This window comes from Mangifera indica, chromosome 1 (assembly GCF_011075055.1).
Source record: "Mangifera indica cultivar Alphonso chromosome 1, CATAS_Mindica_2.1, whole genome shotgun sequence".
In the NCBI taxonomy this organism is placed as follows: domain Eukaryota; kingdom Viridiplantae; phylum Streptophyta; class Magnoliopsida; order Sapindales; family Anacardiaceae; genus Mangifera; species Mangifera indica.
Genome location: NC_058137.1, coordinates 9,062,198 through 9,078,272, shown reverse-complemented (window position 1 = coordinate 9,078,272; position 16,075 = coordinate 9,062,198). Strand labels below are relative to the sequence as shown.

General features: G+C 32.8%; 1 non-coding gene across 1 annotated transcript; it reads left to right on the top strand.

Annotated features, from left to right (window-relative positions):
• The first annotated feature begins 601 nt into the window (after positions 1-601).
• On the top strand, positions 602-708 carry LOC123196128. Its single transcript, XR_006497610.1, has one exon. It is a non-coding gene; the product is annotated as a small nucleolar RNA R71 (small nucleolar RNA).
• The last annotated feature ends 15,367 nt before the right edge of the window (positions 709-16,075 follow it).

Genomic DNA, 16,075 nt, shown 5'->3' with positions numbered 1-16,075 from the left:
GTTAGTAGCCATAGTTTTAACAATATCTTCAAGAGATGTACCTGAACCAGAATTTTGGGTTGGTTGCTGCTGTCTAGGAACATAGGGCTGCTGATACGGCTGAAAGTTATTTGAAGGCTGACTCGTATTTGCATTCCCATAACGAAAATTAGGATGATCTCTCCAACCGGAATTGTAGGTATTCGAATAGGGATTATAATTATGATTTCGCTGCTGCTGTCCTAAAAATCCGCCCACTGCATTAGCATGTTCAGAGCAGTCCTCCTGAAGTGTTGGGCACATATCAGTTGGATGTCCTCCTACTGAACAGATTCCGCAAATTTTCGCTACCTCTGTTTTTCCTACAGCCATTTGACGTACAAGAGTAGTTAGATCATCAAGTCGGCTTTCAAGAGAAGATATATTTACCTCATTGACGCGCCGAGACGAATGGTCTAATCTATTTCCAAATTGTTGTGAATTTGACGCCATATTTGCAATTAAATTCCGGGCTGCTTCAGGTGTTTTGTCAGCCAATGCTCCACCACTTGCTGCATCAATCATATTTCTCTCATTCGATAGAAGTCCTTCGTAGAAATATTGAATAAGCAGTTGGTCACTGATTTGGTGATGTGGACAGCTCGCACAGAGTTTTTTAAAGCGCTCCCAATATTCGTATAAAGACTCTCCACTTTGCTGCCTAATGCCACAAATTTCTTTCCTTATGCTGGCTGCTCTTGATGTTGGAAAAAATTTCTGCAGAAATAATCTTTTCATCTCATGCCAAGTAGTGATACTTCCAGCAGGTAGATAATACAACCAATCTTGCGCATCATCTTTCAAAGAAAACGGAAAAGCCCTTATCTTGATTTGTTCTTCGGTTACTCCATTCGGTTTCATTCCGGTGCACACCACATGAAATTCTTTTAAATGTTTATGAGGATCTTCACCTGCAGAACCACGAAAAATAGGTAAAAGATGAATTAGTCCGGATTTCAATTCGAAGGTAGTATTATCATCTAAATTTGGAAAAGTAATGCAGTGTGGTTGTTGATTTAAATTTGGAGCAGCAAGCTCTCGTAAAGTCTGATTTTCAGCCATGTTTTCCTCTGTTTCGTGAACTGATTTTTGTGCTTGCAGTCTCTTTTTCGCTTCTTTTCTCAGCCCTTTCGCAGTCTTTTCAATTTCTGGATCAAACTGTAAACTAGCTTGTTTCAAAGATCGCGTAACGAACATACAAATTAAAAACTCCCCGGCAACGGCGCCAAAATTTGGTACGTGCTGTCGTTGACACCCAAATTAAATCCTAAATTCCTGTAACAAAAATGTAGTAAAGGAAAGTAGGGATCGATCCCTCGAAGAGCCTTGATTAGTACGTCGTTACAAATAATCGAAACAAAGAAATAAAAGGGGGGTTTTGAACTGAATGCAAATTATAATGGAAAACAATAAATAAAAATTCAGAAAAGTAATCTAAAAGGAATAAATTGATTTAACAAACCTTGGTCTTCGGTCACATCCACCAATGGAACTACGATTGATCATCGAAACAAAATATCAAATTAATTAATTGAATATTCGTTGTGGTATTAAATTTACCTGTCATTCCTTACGATTAGTTAACCAAAAACATGTATTCCAATTAACCCTTATTGATTAATAATTCGGATACGATCTCGAATTTAATTAAACAATAGCATTACGAATTAGAAAGACCAACGAAGCAAGACAACACAAACGTACGACGTTGCATTTAATCTAGTTGATTATTTTCCTAGGATTTAAAGTTTCTGACGCAGCAAACGATAAACCTAGTCGCCACTTCGATTAGATGGATTGAACAATTACGGATTCAGCACCTAAACTAGCAATAGATTATATTAATTGATAAACTAATTGCGCATCTTAGAAATCAACCAACACAATCATGAAATATAATTCAGAAAGATAACCAATACTCAAATAATTAAAAGATGCATTAAAGAACAAAAATAAATCTCACAATCATTGTAGTTCCATGGTTTCAGATCCCTTCAACCAAGATAAATTATTCAGCCACTGTAAACCATATTTTGCTCTCTAATTCTCTCAATACAATGGTTGATCATTCTCAAATAAAAATAAGAGTTTATATATATTTTCTTCCTACTAAAAATCTGGAAATTGAAACTAATCCTAATCTCCTAATCCAATCAAGCAAAGTGATACATATCTTCCCAAAAAGAAAGGAAAAGGAAAAGGAAAAGATATATATTTTTAATATAAATCCTTCTTCCAAAAATATCATTCCTTATTTAGCTCAATTAATCCTCTTTTCCAGCTGGTGATTATCCTTTTCCTAGGAAGCAAATCTTAATATTTTCTGGACTCTTGCAACAGATCTGGACGTTCAGATCTGCTTTCCGGATTCTGCTCTCATCTTCCACGTGCCCACGCCTAGTCTGCATTACGAAATTTCCAGTTTAATATGTCTGCTGCAGTTTTTCCTCTTTTTGGCCCTATTTATTCCAAAATTGCTCAAATCTTCCTAAATGCAAAAAGATAAGTAATTCCATTAGATTAAATCAAATTTCCACACAACACAAGGGAATTATAAATCAAAATAGTAACAATTATTGGCCTTATCAACACTCATCTCAAAATACAGACCCTTACACGATGAGATGTGATTAACTTGACTTCTCAAATCATACAATGGAAAATAGAACATGCTAATAAATGCTTAAATTTTAATTGTATGAAAAAAAAAGTGCAATAAATAACTTTAGTCATAAATATTGAAAAGCATCTTATAATTGTTGTGTTTGAAATCCAATCTATTAAACATAAATGCATAAACATAAAATATAAAGTCTCAATTGAAAACAAATACATAAAATGTCATCAACTAAAAATGATAATTTTACCCCTTACCTTTATGCAATTACTCGGCTAGGCCATCGACTCCTGTGCATGCCTCCTACTTATCTTAACCTACAAAACCACAAAAAAGAAACATGTAAGTGAAAAGAACTCAATCAATATATGACCTATCGACAACTTATGTAAATATAAATTGAAACCAGTGCTTCATTATTAAATCTCTATATGGTTAAAATAGTTGTTTTCTAGCATTCTCCTTTGTCTATTCGCCTTTCTTGACATCCTCATGCCCTAAATACATAAGTCATCTTAACACACCTATCTAGATATATACCCTTGCTCAAAATATATGCTTGAAAGAGATGTATTAACTTAAAAGTCCTGGCATAGGGTTTGTAGCAAAAAGATGCATAAAAAATTAACATCTCACAATCCCAAAAGTGCATTTATTAACTTATCTAACAAACCAAATCAAATTAATCATAATGTGTCAATAAAGTATAAATAATCCAAAAAATACATAACATTGTCCAATATGAAAAATGACAAAAATGCCTTTACCCTTATGTACTACCTTGAGCTAACCTATTGGCTCCCCTACCACCACCCCACTACTCAACAATCACACTCATTAAGTAGGTGATCTCACAATACCTAATAAATATACATGTAAATCAAAATTATTTATAACGTTATATGTCATTCTAGACACGTCAATTGGGTCAGGCCAAATGGAGGCCCAGCCTAAAGCTCGAAAAAAGTCCTAGCACGATAAAGCCCAACCTGGCACTATAGAGTGTCTGGCCAGGCCCATGGGCCTTAGGCCTTTATATTATACCCATGGGTCGGCCCGACCCGACTTGGTATTGTTCATAAAAAATTAAAAAAAAATTTCCTTACTTCTGTCGCAAGGCAGCAAAAGCACCTCGCAAAAGGCAGAAAAGAAGCAGATTCTACTTCTCCCAGCATCTGCTTAATTTTTTTTAAAAAATTTTTTAATTAATTTATTTTTTTCTATAAAAACTATTAAATTTTTCATTTTCACTTTCAATTACAAATATAAATTTCTCAAACTTTCAATCTCTCAAACTCTCATTCTCAATTATTTTATTATATTTTTAATCTCACTTTATTTTAATTTTATCATTACAAAATATTACAAATAGATCTAATATTAAATAAATTCAATGACGACAGCTGTTTCCCTTCCTGAGGATCCTATTATATATCATAATTTTATTATTTATGATCAAATGAAGGACCGGCCTAGCCCAATTAAAGCTCGTTATTATATGGGTCAGGCCTTGGGCCATTATATTTTAATGGGTCGGCCCAGCCCGAAGGCCTGTTACTGTTTGGGCCCAAGGCTCAGCCCGGCCCATTGACATCTCTATGTCATTCATTTAATCTCCTTGTGGTAACACAAATGTTTTTCCAACACTTTATATGTTCATCCAATTAGCCTTAAAACCCAACATCTAATCCCTAATGGTAGTGTCATCCCGAATAATTAATGTCAAATAATGTATGTCGATATCCTAGACATTAGGTGAAATCATGTGATATCTTTGATATTAATCATAAGGTGTACCAAGTACATATCTCAACCAGGCTTCGGGTTATGGATACCATATCACAAAAGGAGTAAGACCCTGAGCCTCTCTTAAAATCACACAAGCATCCCAGATGCTAAGACGTCCTATGTCAATGCGTACATGAGCATCCTAGAGGCTAAAGTGCCCCGATATTGGTGTATAATTATTCAAAGGTATCAAGGTCACACAGATTAGCAATGATGCTTCTACAACCACACTACACAACTTGATGGCTTTGAATAATATAGTACTTTTTTTTTTTAGTTTTTGACTTGAAACCACTCTGGTTAGGGTCTATGTAGTCATCCACATTGTCAAGCACACCCAAATTATGGCCCTTGTGCCATTGTTTACACATTCCAATGCATTTATCTAATATGCATCTTATATTGCTTTTATTAGAGCCATATTATTTATTTCTTCATACTCATCTTTTTTAGAGTAAATAGTCAATTCTAAACTTATATTACCTTAATATTATCACTATTACCTTTATACTCTTTTATTTTCAAATTTCGTCAAATGTACATAGGGGTATACCTTACATACATGAGGGTGTACTTATTCCCTTACATGACCATGCATTGAAATAACATAAGCACACAATCCAGAGTAGCATACACAGTTGTGTGTCCCATGTACCCATTCGTAAATTAACACACCTATGTGTTTCTTAACACGGGAACTATTTCTACCTAATTATGCATGACTATGTATATAGACGTACATAAGCATGCAACACATTTTTCCAAAATTTCCTTTATACCTAAATTGCAATTTCCAATCATCCTAACTCTATTCCAGTACTTCCAAACTCATATCTTTTGATTTCATAGTCATCTCACAACAATATATAGGAAAAGACTATTTTATCTTTGCTAACACATATACGAGTGTGCGACCTTCCTACACAACTATGCAACCCTGAAAACATATATTTAACATTAACCAAGCATAACTAATCACAAATAAGAGTCAAAAGATGAAAATAACCTTGAACATGTTTGCGGGTATTACACTATCTCATATTATCTACTAAGGCCTAAGTTAGAATCAATATGTCTAATGTCCTAGTGAAAGTAATTGACATTCTTAGACGTCTACTAACTATTGTGCCTTACACACATGTTGACCAAAATATCAGGCTAACTTTCTATGATACCCTAGTAACATAGGGAAACTAGTTACAATCTTTCTTTTAGCATATACACATAATTATAAGACTACTAACTAAAATACCATCCTCAGATTTGAGCACATATGTGATGCATCCTATTAACCCACGAGGAACTAACTAAAAAGCCACAATCTTTTACCACGTACACCTGAACTAAACTAAACTGTGGTGCAAATGCACCTTGGCATCAAATATATGATGTATCTTATAGGTATGTACCTCTTGTGTAGCTCTATTGCTTTCACATCTCTTACCACTTATGCATACAATCGATGGCTTTCTAGGTGTACTATTTTCCTTTAGTTTTCTTATTTTTGACTTATATTCGACTTGTTTAGGGTTTGTGTCGTCTTTCATAAGTTGGATACCTTTACTTTGACTAGCTGTCTTAATTAGATAAACTGAAGCTTTTATATTCTCTTTTTTTTATCTTCCCTTCCTTACATATAATATGGGGGTAAGATAGTTTTTTTTATTTCTTGGTATAATAGACATGTCTTGGCCTTGCATCCTCATGTTCCTCATGTAACACGCATATAATTATGTTATAATCTTACATCTTTTTGTTTAATATCACAAATGGGCATGTTAAGGTAGACATCTTAGAGCTAATTGATTTGACATTTGTAATTGTAATTTATCTCATTAATTAATAAAATGATTTATAGTTATGCAGTTCATTTATTTGCCTATTATATGATTGTGTGAATAACATACTCTTAAAATGATAGAACTGTGATAAGGGGATCAGACGACTGATCATGGAAACCCTATACGTATAATAAATGTCCATTCTAAAAATATCTATAATCTCGACATTACAATGACCAAAGGCACATGTAATGGTAATGAGATTATCATAATATTAAGCAACTTCACTAAAAGGTGGCAACAATTCTCGTGTGTCAAAGCTATTTGTCAACGACTTGTTGTAACATATGGGTACACGTTATAGATGTGTTCATCGAATTGACCCTACCAAAGGATAACCATATTGATGGTTACTATAATGTCTACAGAACAAATCTTCTTAACACTATGAGTGCATTTGATGCTTTTATTTGAGGTTGTCAAACCATTTTGTGTAAGGATTGATATGGTTTAACACTATCTAAGGTAGTAAACGACCATATTATTAGACATATAAAGGCTATGATTAATCAATAAAGGATTCGTCACTATTAAGCATAGAAAAGATATCTCATATATGAATACTGAAAAACATTCATACTTGTTTGAATTAATGGTCACAATAGGATGAGGTTGTAGTCTATTTTATGTAAGTCATTAATGTGTATCAACTTATATCGAGGAACTCCTAAGATAGACACATTTTTATGTCTCAACCTTAAGAGATATCAAATGACGAAAGGATTAAATTACACATAATTGTGATATTGTAAAAGTTTATAAAGATGTTCATTGACACTTTATCGTTTGGGGTGGCTATGATGCTTTGCTAGAAGCTAATCTCGATTTACATTTGAATTCAATCTGAATTTAGACACTACTAGTTCGATAAAGAGCTTATAAGTCATACATATTAAGGAGTATATACAAACCAAGAGGTAGGGATTGTTTGATGACAATCCTAAAATCATAGAAAAAGAAAAATGTATAAAAGTGTTTTGACTGGAATCTTGGGTGTGCGCGATGCCAAATGGCATCATGCAAAAGCACTGCATGGTTTCAATTGGACCCATACAAGTCCAATTAAGAATGCTCAAATCATGGATGCAAGTCAACTGGTTAAGTTAACTTATGATAAGGTGTTTTAGTTAAACAAGGATTCTTCAAAGCCTTTGTTTGATAGAAAATTTAGATTAAGTTGTAATTTTAATTTATTTAGGATTGTTATACATTAAAACTTTTAATAAATTCAAAACAAAAATCCAAAACATATACATCCTAAACACATATTTCTATGCCTAAAATCTTGTTGATGCAAACTTTCATAGTTGTGATCTAATTTCCAAGATCTCGTCGACAAAAGCCTAGTAGCATTTTTTCTAGATCACCTCCCATTTGTGCTCAATGTGGATACCAAGACGCAGCCTTAAGAGGGTTAGATAGCAATTTTTACATAGCCATATGAAGTTTTGGAAAAGCTAACAAAGCAGGTGTAATTTCTAAACAATCTATATGCATTTAACATGTTCATGCATTAAAACGAGTATCCTAGATGGGTTTTATGATCTTTGATATATCTTTTAAAAATTTTTAATTTTGTTACGTTGTTGGTTAATGGCACTCTAAAACCCTACAAGGCATGCTTCCTAACTTTATACAAATGTCTACTTTCAGGGAAGTCATACACGAGTATGTATCTCATACTACATAATTTGTGTGAGCTTCTTCTTATGATGAATGTGTTACAGCACCTAATTCATTTTCCATGAAAATGATACACAAGTTTGTGAGCTATTACACATAGTCTTGTATCACGATCTAAATTTTGTACCCTATTGGTTTCTACAAATTTCGATTGAATTCTGACCAAGTTTCGATAATCTAATCATATATATCCCTTCTTAGCATGTCTTTAAGCATCTTATTCATTTTTCTTTACCCAGACACAAGCATGTTATCCTAACTAAGATATCAGATAATATTGAACCGGATAATATTAGATTAAGTATCAACTTAATCCCATTGTAACCATATATTTAGTTAGTCATTGTCATTGTCAAAATGTCCTAACTAAGATATAAGCTTTTGTGTTAATGAGTAAAAAATCTTTTATTGACCTATTATAGCTTTCATACAAATCATGATATGACTAATGATCACCTTTCTAATAATCCTCTAACCAGACTACGTTGAGTTAGTGTTAAACTATATCGATCCTTGCAAAGATAGTTTAGTGATCTCAAATCTAAGGATCACATGTACCTTCATTCACTAGGAGGTCTAATGATGGCAAGTCCGATTTTTTCATACATACTTTTTTTTCATTCAAAGCAATATCATATTTCTTCTATAATGCATCATGATCATGCAAAAATGTATCATGCCTCTTTTTAATGCATACTAATTGTTTCTTTAATGTCTTGTATTAACTTACATGCATTCATGCTAATCTATTAAAGATTCAAATGCATCTTTTAATTCATTTAAAGAGTATGAGTTGGGATCATTGACCTCATCCTTTAAGTCACTTAACCATGAAACATATATTGGTCTTTTCCTCCATCAACTTGCACTTATCATTTGAGTTGTTGCTTCCACTCCAAGTGGTGATAAACACTTTCTTTTTTAACCTATTTTCCTTATTGTCCTTCTTTTTCTTCTTTAAAGGACAATCTTGATGAATTGTCTTTGTTTCTTGCACTCACAGCATATGATTTCACTATTGCTCTTTTTTTCATCTTTTTTCCTCTTTGTTTAACAAATCTTTTTCCTTTGTTCCTCTTTAATCTTGATAGGAATTTGCTAAATTTCCTTGATAGGAATTTGCTAAATTTCCTTGTTAGGAAAGTCACATAGTCTTCATCCATGGAAGAGTTTCCTTCCTCTTCCTTTTTATCAATAAGTTTCAAGGCAATATCCCTCTTTGCCTTGACTTCCTCTTCTTTTGGTTTCCTTTTCATCTCATAGGTGAAGAGATTTCCTATGAGCTCATCCATACCCATCTTGCTAAGATATTTGGATTCTTTAGTAACTATTACTTTTGTGGTCCATGAATCAAGTAATGATCTTAAAATTTTTTTGACCAATTAAATTGTCTCAAATCTTTTCCCAAACCATTTAAGATCACTTACCAAGTTGGAGAAGCATTTATATATGTTGGTGATGTTCTCTTCGAATTTCATTTCAAACTATTTGTGTTCTTGAAATAGAAATTCAATCTTGGACTTCTTAACTTGGCTTATTCCTTCATGTGTGGTTTGAAGCATGGTCCAAACTTCTCTAGCGAACTCATAAGTCTATACCTTATTAAATTTGCTAGATCAAGAGCACAAAACAAAATGTTAATGACTTTAGCATTTAAGCTCATCATTTTCTCATCTTCATCATTAAAGTCCATTTCATGTATAGGTTCACTAGTTCTAAGGTTCATTGGAACTAAATCACCATGCTCAATGATTTTTCATAATTTAAAATCAATGGACAAAAGATGAAGTCTCATTTTAATTTTTCATTGAGTATAATTGGTTCCATTAAACAATGAGGGCCTAGTGATGCATTGACTTTTGACAAAAATGGGTGTAAAAGTATCAGCCATTTAATGGGATCTTTTAACTCTAAAAAATCGTTATATTTTAATAAAACTAGAACCCAAGCTCTGATACTAATTGAAAAACCCCTTTAGATGGATAAAATAAACCTAGAAAAAGGTGAATAAATTCTTTAAAAATTTTAAATGCACAAATAATAGATTACGCAACCAATAACAAACAAATGTACAAATGTAAAGAGTTGAGATAAGAAGAGCTTTATTTATAATGGTTCAGAGTTTTCTCTTACAAACTTTCTACATCCACTTCTCTATGCAACCGCCTTAAAGTTCCACTATCACTTGAAATATCTCCTTACAAGTAGTTTGTTCAGGATTTCACCTAACACAATAGTTGAATTAGGATTTTTCTCACAAGTGTTTGAAATGTAAAGATTTTTGTGTGCTTAAGTCTCTCAAAGACAAATTATACAAGTTTGACTACAAGGTTTCTCTCAAAAAATTTGAGTTTGAGCTTAGTGAGAAAGGAAATGAAAGAGCAATGAAGAATGTTAGCTAAGAATTATCATAATATGTTTTCTAACATTTCTTCACTTCAAATTGCTCAATTTATAGACTTGATGTGGCTGAAAGCACAATATTTTCTTTGGAGATGAAAAACTACCCGTTTGTTTCTAAAAAATGACGTTTTACTCTTGAAACATCTTTAACATGAGCGGGATGTTCAAATGGCACTCCTAGGACTAAGTTTTACGATTCAAGATCAACCTCGTTCAAAGTTCCTAACGGATAGTTTTAAATGTTCACACAACAACAGGAACGGGTGATATGTCTCTAGCATAACAACTTCTATTTTAAGCTTTTGGTTTTGAAAATTTTTCAAAAGCCAACACGGTATGCATATAGACATGCAGCAAACAATTGTACTATCTTGAATTTTCACATGGCATGATCAACCCTTCTTAAACACAATTCCTTGCATAAGGATCTTCCTCGGTCCCTTTCACAAATGATCAAGCACATATGGCTTTTTGAAAAAGCATGACTAGACAAGCATTTTATTGAATTCCCAATTTTGCCAATTTCTTGAATGACTTCACTTTGCTTAGTTCTAGGTTGTCTTCATTGTGCAAGGCTTGGAAATAGTCTGGCACAATTGGTTTTTGGAAAGGCACAGTTGGACATGTTGAATTTAAACTAAAAAAAAATTTTAGAAGCCAGTACAGGTCAAGCATGACTTTATGTATGACTTAATTTTCTTCATAAGTCGGGTGTGCCATATGAAAAGCAAGTCATTCTCGAGTTCAAATATGTAAATTTCACATTTTGTCCATTTTGTCATGCTTTAACACATTCTTTGGACATGTTAACACTTTTAACTTATTTTTTTCATCATTAAAACACTTGGAGGTCCAACAATGGTAATACAAAAGTTACAGACATTTTAAGAATAGTCACCTAATGAATACATAAGGTTCTCACAATCAGGTGTAGAACACCAATCCCTTTATCGTAGTTCGACTATTCTTACAACATTTTTCTAAACATATATTAATATGTCTTATAGGCAAACCATGTCACAGAAAATTACAAATACGATCTTTATTTATAAACTTGTATCATCATAGGGACTAACTCTAGGGCATCAACACCAACAATACCTCTATGCATAAGGTAATGTATGATGACATTTGAATTTCATGTAAGAATGTTTTTAATGAATATAGATCATGGGTTTTACCAAGAAACAATTAGTACAACCATGCATAGAGGTTGAACAATTAGTACATGGTGTTATTCACCCAAAAATATAAAATGTGGTAAAGCATGGATTGTTGAGAATTTTTCATATTTTTCTAGTGAGAGCAATAAACTTTTTGATGAGTTTTTGAAGATCAAAGATCATCCTAAAGCCTTCTTCTGCTATAAACTATCTACAGTATCTCCCAAAAGGTGTGTCTTCCAACTCAAAATAAAAGCGAACATCATCATTATTGGAACTCTTAAAAGATATTTGAAAGGTACAAACAAATGTGACTTTTAACCACATAAGAAGAATAACCCGACACCTTGAGATTCAAAACCCTAAAATAACCTTTCCTACGAGACTTTACCTAGATAACACAATGAAAGAGACACAAAGCTCTTACCTTAACAAAAAAAAAAAAATGCACGTACAAAGAAAATCTCTGAACTCTAGAAGATTGACTCAAGTAGGTTAAGGTTTAAATAAAGAAATGCATGTCTACGGAAATCCATATGATTTATGTATGGAGTTGACAACTTTCTTATGTGCATTTCAAGTAAAAGAAAGTAAGCCAAGTGTTGATTATCCAATTGTGAACATGAGAGGTAACTTATAAGACGTCATGACTTTTGAATCAATTCAACAAACACATAGCTTGCACATGCAGTGCATCAATTCTTAGTACCTACTACCATCTTAGCAATCATGGAATCCTAACCAACCACATGGCATCTATTTATAAAGAAGAGATTAAGAGTTTCTACAGTGTTATTTTCACTCTAGAAACTAGGGACAATTGTTATGCAATAAAATTTCTTCCTTGATTTAACTAACAAATATGATTCCTAGTAGCAAACAACGATTAGCAAATAGGCATTGCTACAACCCACAACCCATATGACAAACCTTGAGGAAGACATCTTTTCTTCCAAAAGCCACAAAACATGAAAAAAGGACCAAACCTACCATGACCACTGCAATCCGTCAGATTTTAAATAATTGTTTTCTATTATATGGCAATCATTCCTCAATTTTAGCAATTATAATTGAAATGCAATTACTTTCATATCTATCTAACCATGACAACTCTCATCCAACCATTAACTAGCGTACTATCTTATACAGTTGCATATGTAACCCTAACTCTCGCTAGTATAAATTCCAGAAAGTGGGAAAATGGATGATACACTTGACAACACACCCAATTACACAATTATTATGTTTACATTGCTTTAATTAGCTTGCTTTATAGTCCTACATTACTTAGATAATAGTTATACAGTGGATGTAGGTCAATGAATTTTCTAATTGATCCATGTAGAAATTAACTGTCTATTTTCTTTCTTGTATTCATTCATATTCTTGCACCCCAGTCCACTCAAATTCTATCTACTTCTCGTTTATACAAATTTTCATATCAACAATAGTGATTGTGGAAAAACATGTAATATTCCTTTTTAACCGAAAGTTTCATCAAGGATCTTGAGAGGTTGATTTATTTATATTGTTTTTTGATTTCTTTCATTAATAGAAGTTATATTGCTTTGGGAAATTCTCACTTAAATTTTATCTTACTTTCTTTCAATTCGACCACTCTTAATCCGTCAAATTTTCAACTCTACAAGATCATCGAAGATTTCTAACATCATCAAAGATTTAGAAATCTAATTCATTGGAACAAAAATTCTTAGGTTCACGAGCCAAGAGCAATGAACAGGAATTGTATATCTTTATGTCTGCGACACAAATCTATAAAAGTAAAGCAATCTATTCTTTTTGACAACGATTCTCTAGAAATATGTGGTACATTAATTGAATAAACTATGATGTAAACCAAACTTATTCTTTCAAAAAAAGCATGCTTGAAATTACTCAAGACAGAGCCTTTGATTGCTCCTCTTGCATCACCAGTTAAATACTTTTATTTTTCTCCAACGTGCCAGAGACTTCCTCGTCTTTCGCTTTCATTTTTCTTCCCAGTCAGTGGAGGGGCCCTTGTTGTTTGAACAATGCCATTGTGGACAAAGTTATTATAAATGATGTTGTCAAGCTTGTTTTTCTAATAATTATACCTTTTTTTTTATTTTTAACGAGGAACCAGGTCATCAGTTAAATCAAAAAATTTCAAACTCACGTTTTGGACCTCAGTTTTGTCACTGAAGTTACCCCAGTAAATTTCATCCCATTCTCTTTCTTACCTTCATCTTTCGTTTATATTCATTGAATGATTGCAAATTAATTTAAGACTTTTTAATTTAGCATCGTGATTAATTTCTAAATATATTATTATCCCAATTAATAGAGCGTTGGATTGATCATAGTGAAGATCTTCATATCAAGAATTTTTACATTTCTTTTTCAATCAGGAAATCTCCACGATATAAGGAAAATTCATTGATAAAAAATAAATAAAAATTTAATCTTACCCTCACAAAGAAAAGTTCCTGTTTTAAAACAGGATACCTGTATGATCCTAGGGTACAAGCTATGAAGAAAGTAGAAAAAATGCGTAAACTTGTGAGGAAGAAGGGTTCCAAGTTCGATGATAAAGAGTAGTATTTCTGTCTTCAGGACGAGCTGATTTTCACCACCTAAATGTCTAACAGTATTGAACGCTTAGCTACAGTATCTACAATTCCAGCTCCTCATAAAATGGAAGACTATTTCCCAAAATTTGAGTGAAATTTTACGGGAATTTAAAAATGAAAACAATGCATGTGTAATACAACTATAATGATCCAAAAGAATCAAAATCAATAGGCAAGGAGAGAGCGACATATTACCATAGTAAGCAAATAATGATGCAATAATTGGGCTCAAAATGTGTTTCATGCCAAAGAAGAAATGATAAAGCACACTAACTAGTAGCGAAAGAAGAGATAATGAATTCCTAAGCTGCTACACCCCAAGCTCGTGGAAAAGTATTCATAAAGGAACAAAAAAAGCAAAGCTTCCTAGCACTTTCAGTTGTCTGCAATATTTACCCATTATTGAAGATTCATGAACTTCCAAGCACTTTTTTAAAAAGTTAAACTGCAAGGGGTCACCTCCTCCTTTTTTAGTTGACAGTTAACATTAAAGCAATTCTTTGAGGGGTAAGTTGTAGAAAACTGTTTGTTTTGAGTGTGTTTCCATGGATAAAAAATTTAACCAAATATTATTTTTTAGTATTAGATTACTTCGTGAAATCTGTTTGCCGATAAAACCTTGTTGAGGTTCATATATAAAAGAATTATCAATATATAGATTATTGATAAACAAATTTTTTTTCCTAATAGTTAACTGTGTTCTGTATTTGAAATAATTTCTCTTTAAATTGTACCATTTCCATAGAGAATTCTATTTAATTTAAAGAGGAAAAAATGGGTTGATTGAATCTAAGCTTGAATAATTAATTACCTCGTGACTCAAACAAAGTCCTTGTCTCTATTTTCAAAATTTGATATTGGAAAGCTCTAGAGAGCTGAAATGGGGAGCTAAAAAACAACATATATATTAAATAATAAACATTATATCAAAGAAGCCATGCACAAAAGCCAGAAGATAATACACTTTAGGTACTGCAAGTCAGTGAAGAAGAAAGTGAAAGAAACACATCAAGGCCTTTCATGTGATCATGGGCCTTCAACCAAAAAGGAGGGGCTGATCAAATGAATGAAAGTGATCAAATCAAGATAAGGTTATCGTCCAGGGATGAACCACTCTTTAGAATAATTTTTCTCAGTGTATGAATGTACCACAAATAAAGTTACATGTGCAATTAGATCTTCAACAGTTCGCATCAAGAGAAAATTCTGATTATATATTTTTAAGTGTAAATTTGTCGTTCAATGAGTAAAATGGGTCGAAAATTAGTTTTAACACTAAAATCTAGCAAGGTGATGTGCCTGTACTATAAAATTTTTCAAACCTGATGGATAGACGAATAAGTTCGATGCTGTTAAAACTCTCTTCTTGGTGTTTTGAACATGAGAATGTCCTGTTGGTTGAAGACTTGGGAATATGAACTGGTGGGGACCTCAGGACCTAGGCGGTAGGCCATGGCTAACATGCAAAACGGGCACTGGTGTGGGGGCCAGAGAATTGCATGTAATTATCGTCGGAGGATGGCCACTCATGTCCAGAGGCCAAAAATCACCACAAATCAATTTCGTGGTCCCTAATCTTTGGCAGACCGCAAGAGAGAGCCTTGTTCTTGTACGTCCTTTGAATTTATTATTATTTCGTCACATGATTCTGACCCTTTTACAGCAACAGCATAAGCACATAAATAAATACCTTACTAACTTTGATTGAACATTAATAGCACTACTACAAAATAATTGAACACCTTTCTATTTGTACGAAGGCCAAAGGACTATTTCCCACCTAAGATATGTTAGATTCTCAAATTTCTCTCCTTTAATTTTGAAAATCTTAAATATCCACCGATAAGCAATTAAATTAAATGGAATCATAATCTCTTAAAATTTTATTTCTTTTTCTCCCATAACCCCTGAAAACTAACTATTTCCCCATAAGTCAAGTTTTAAAAAATA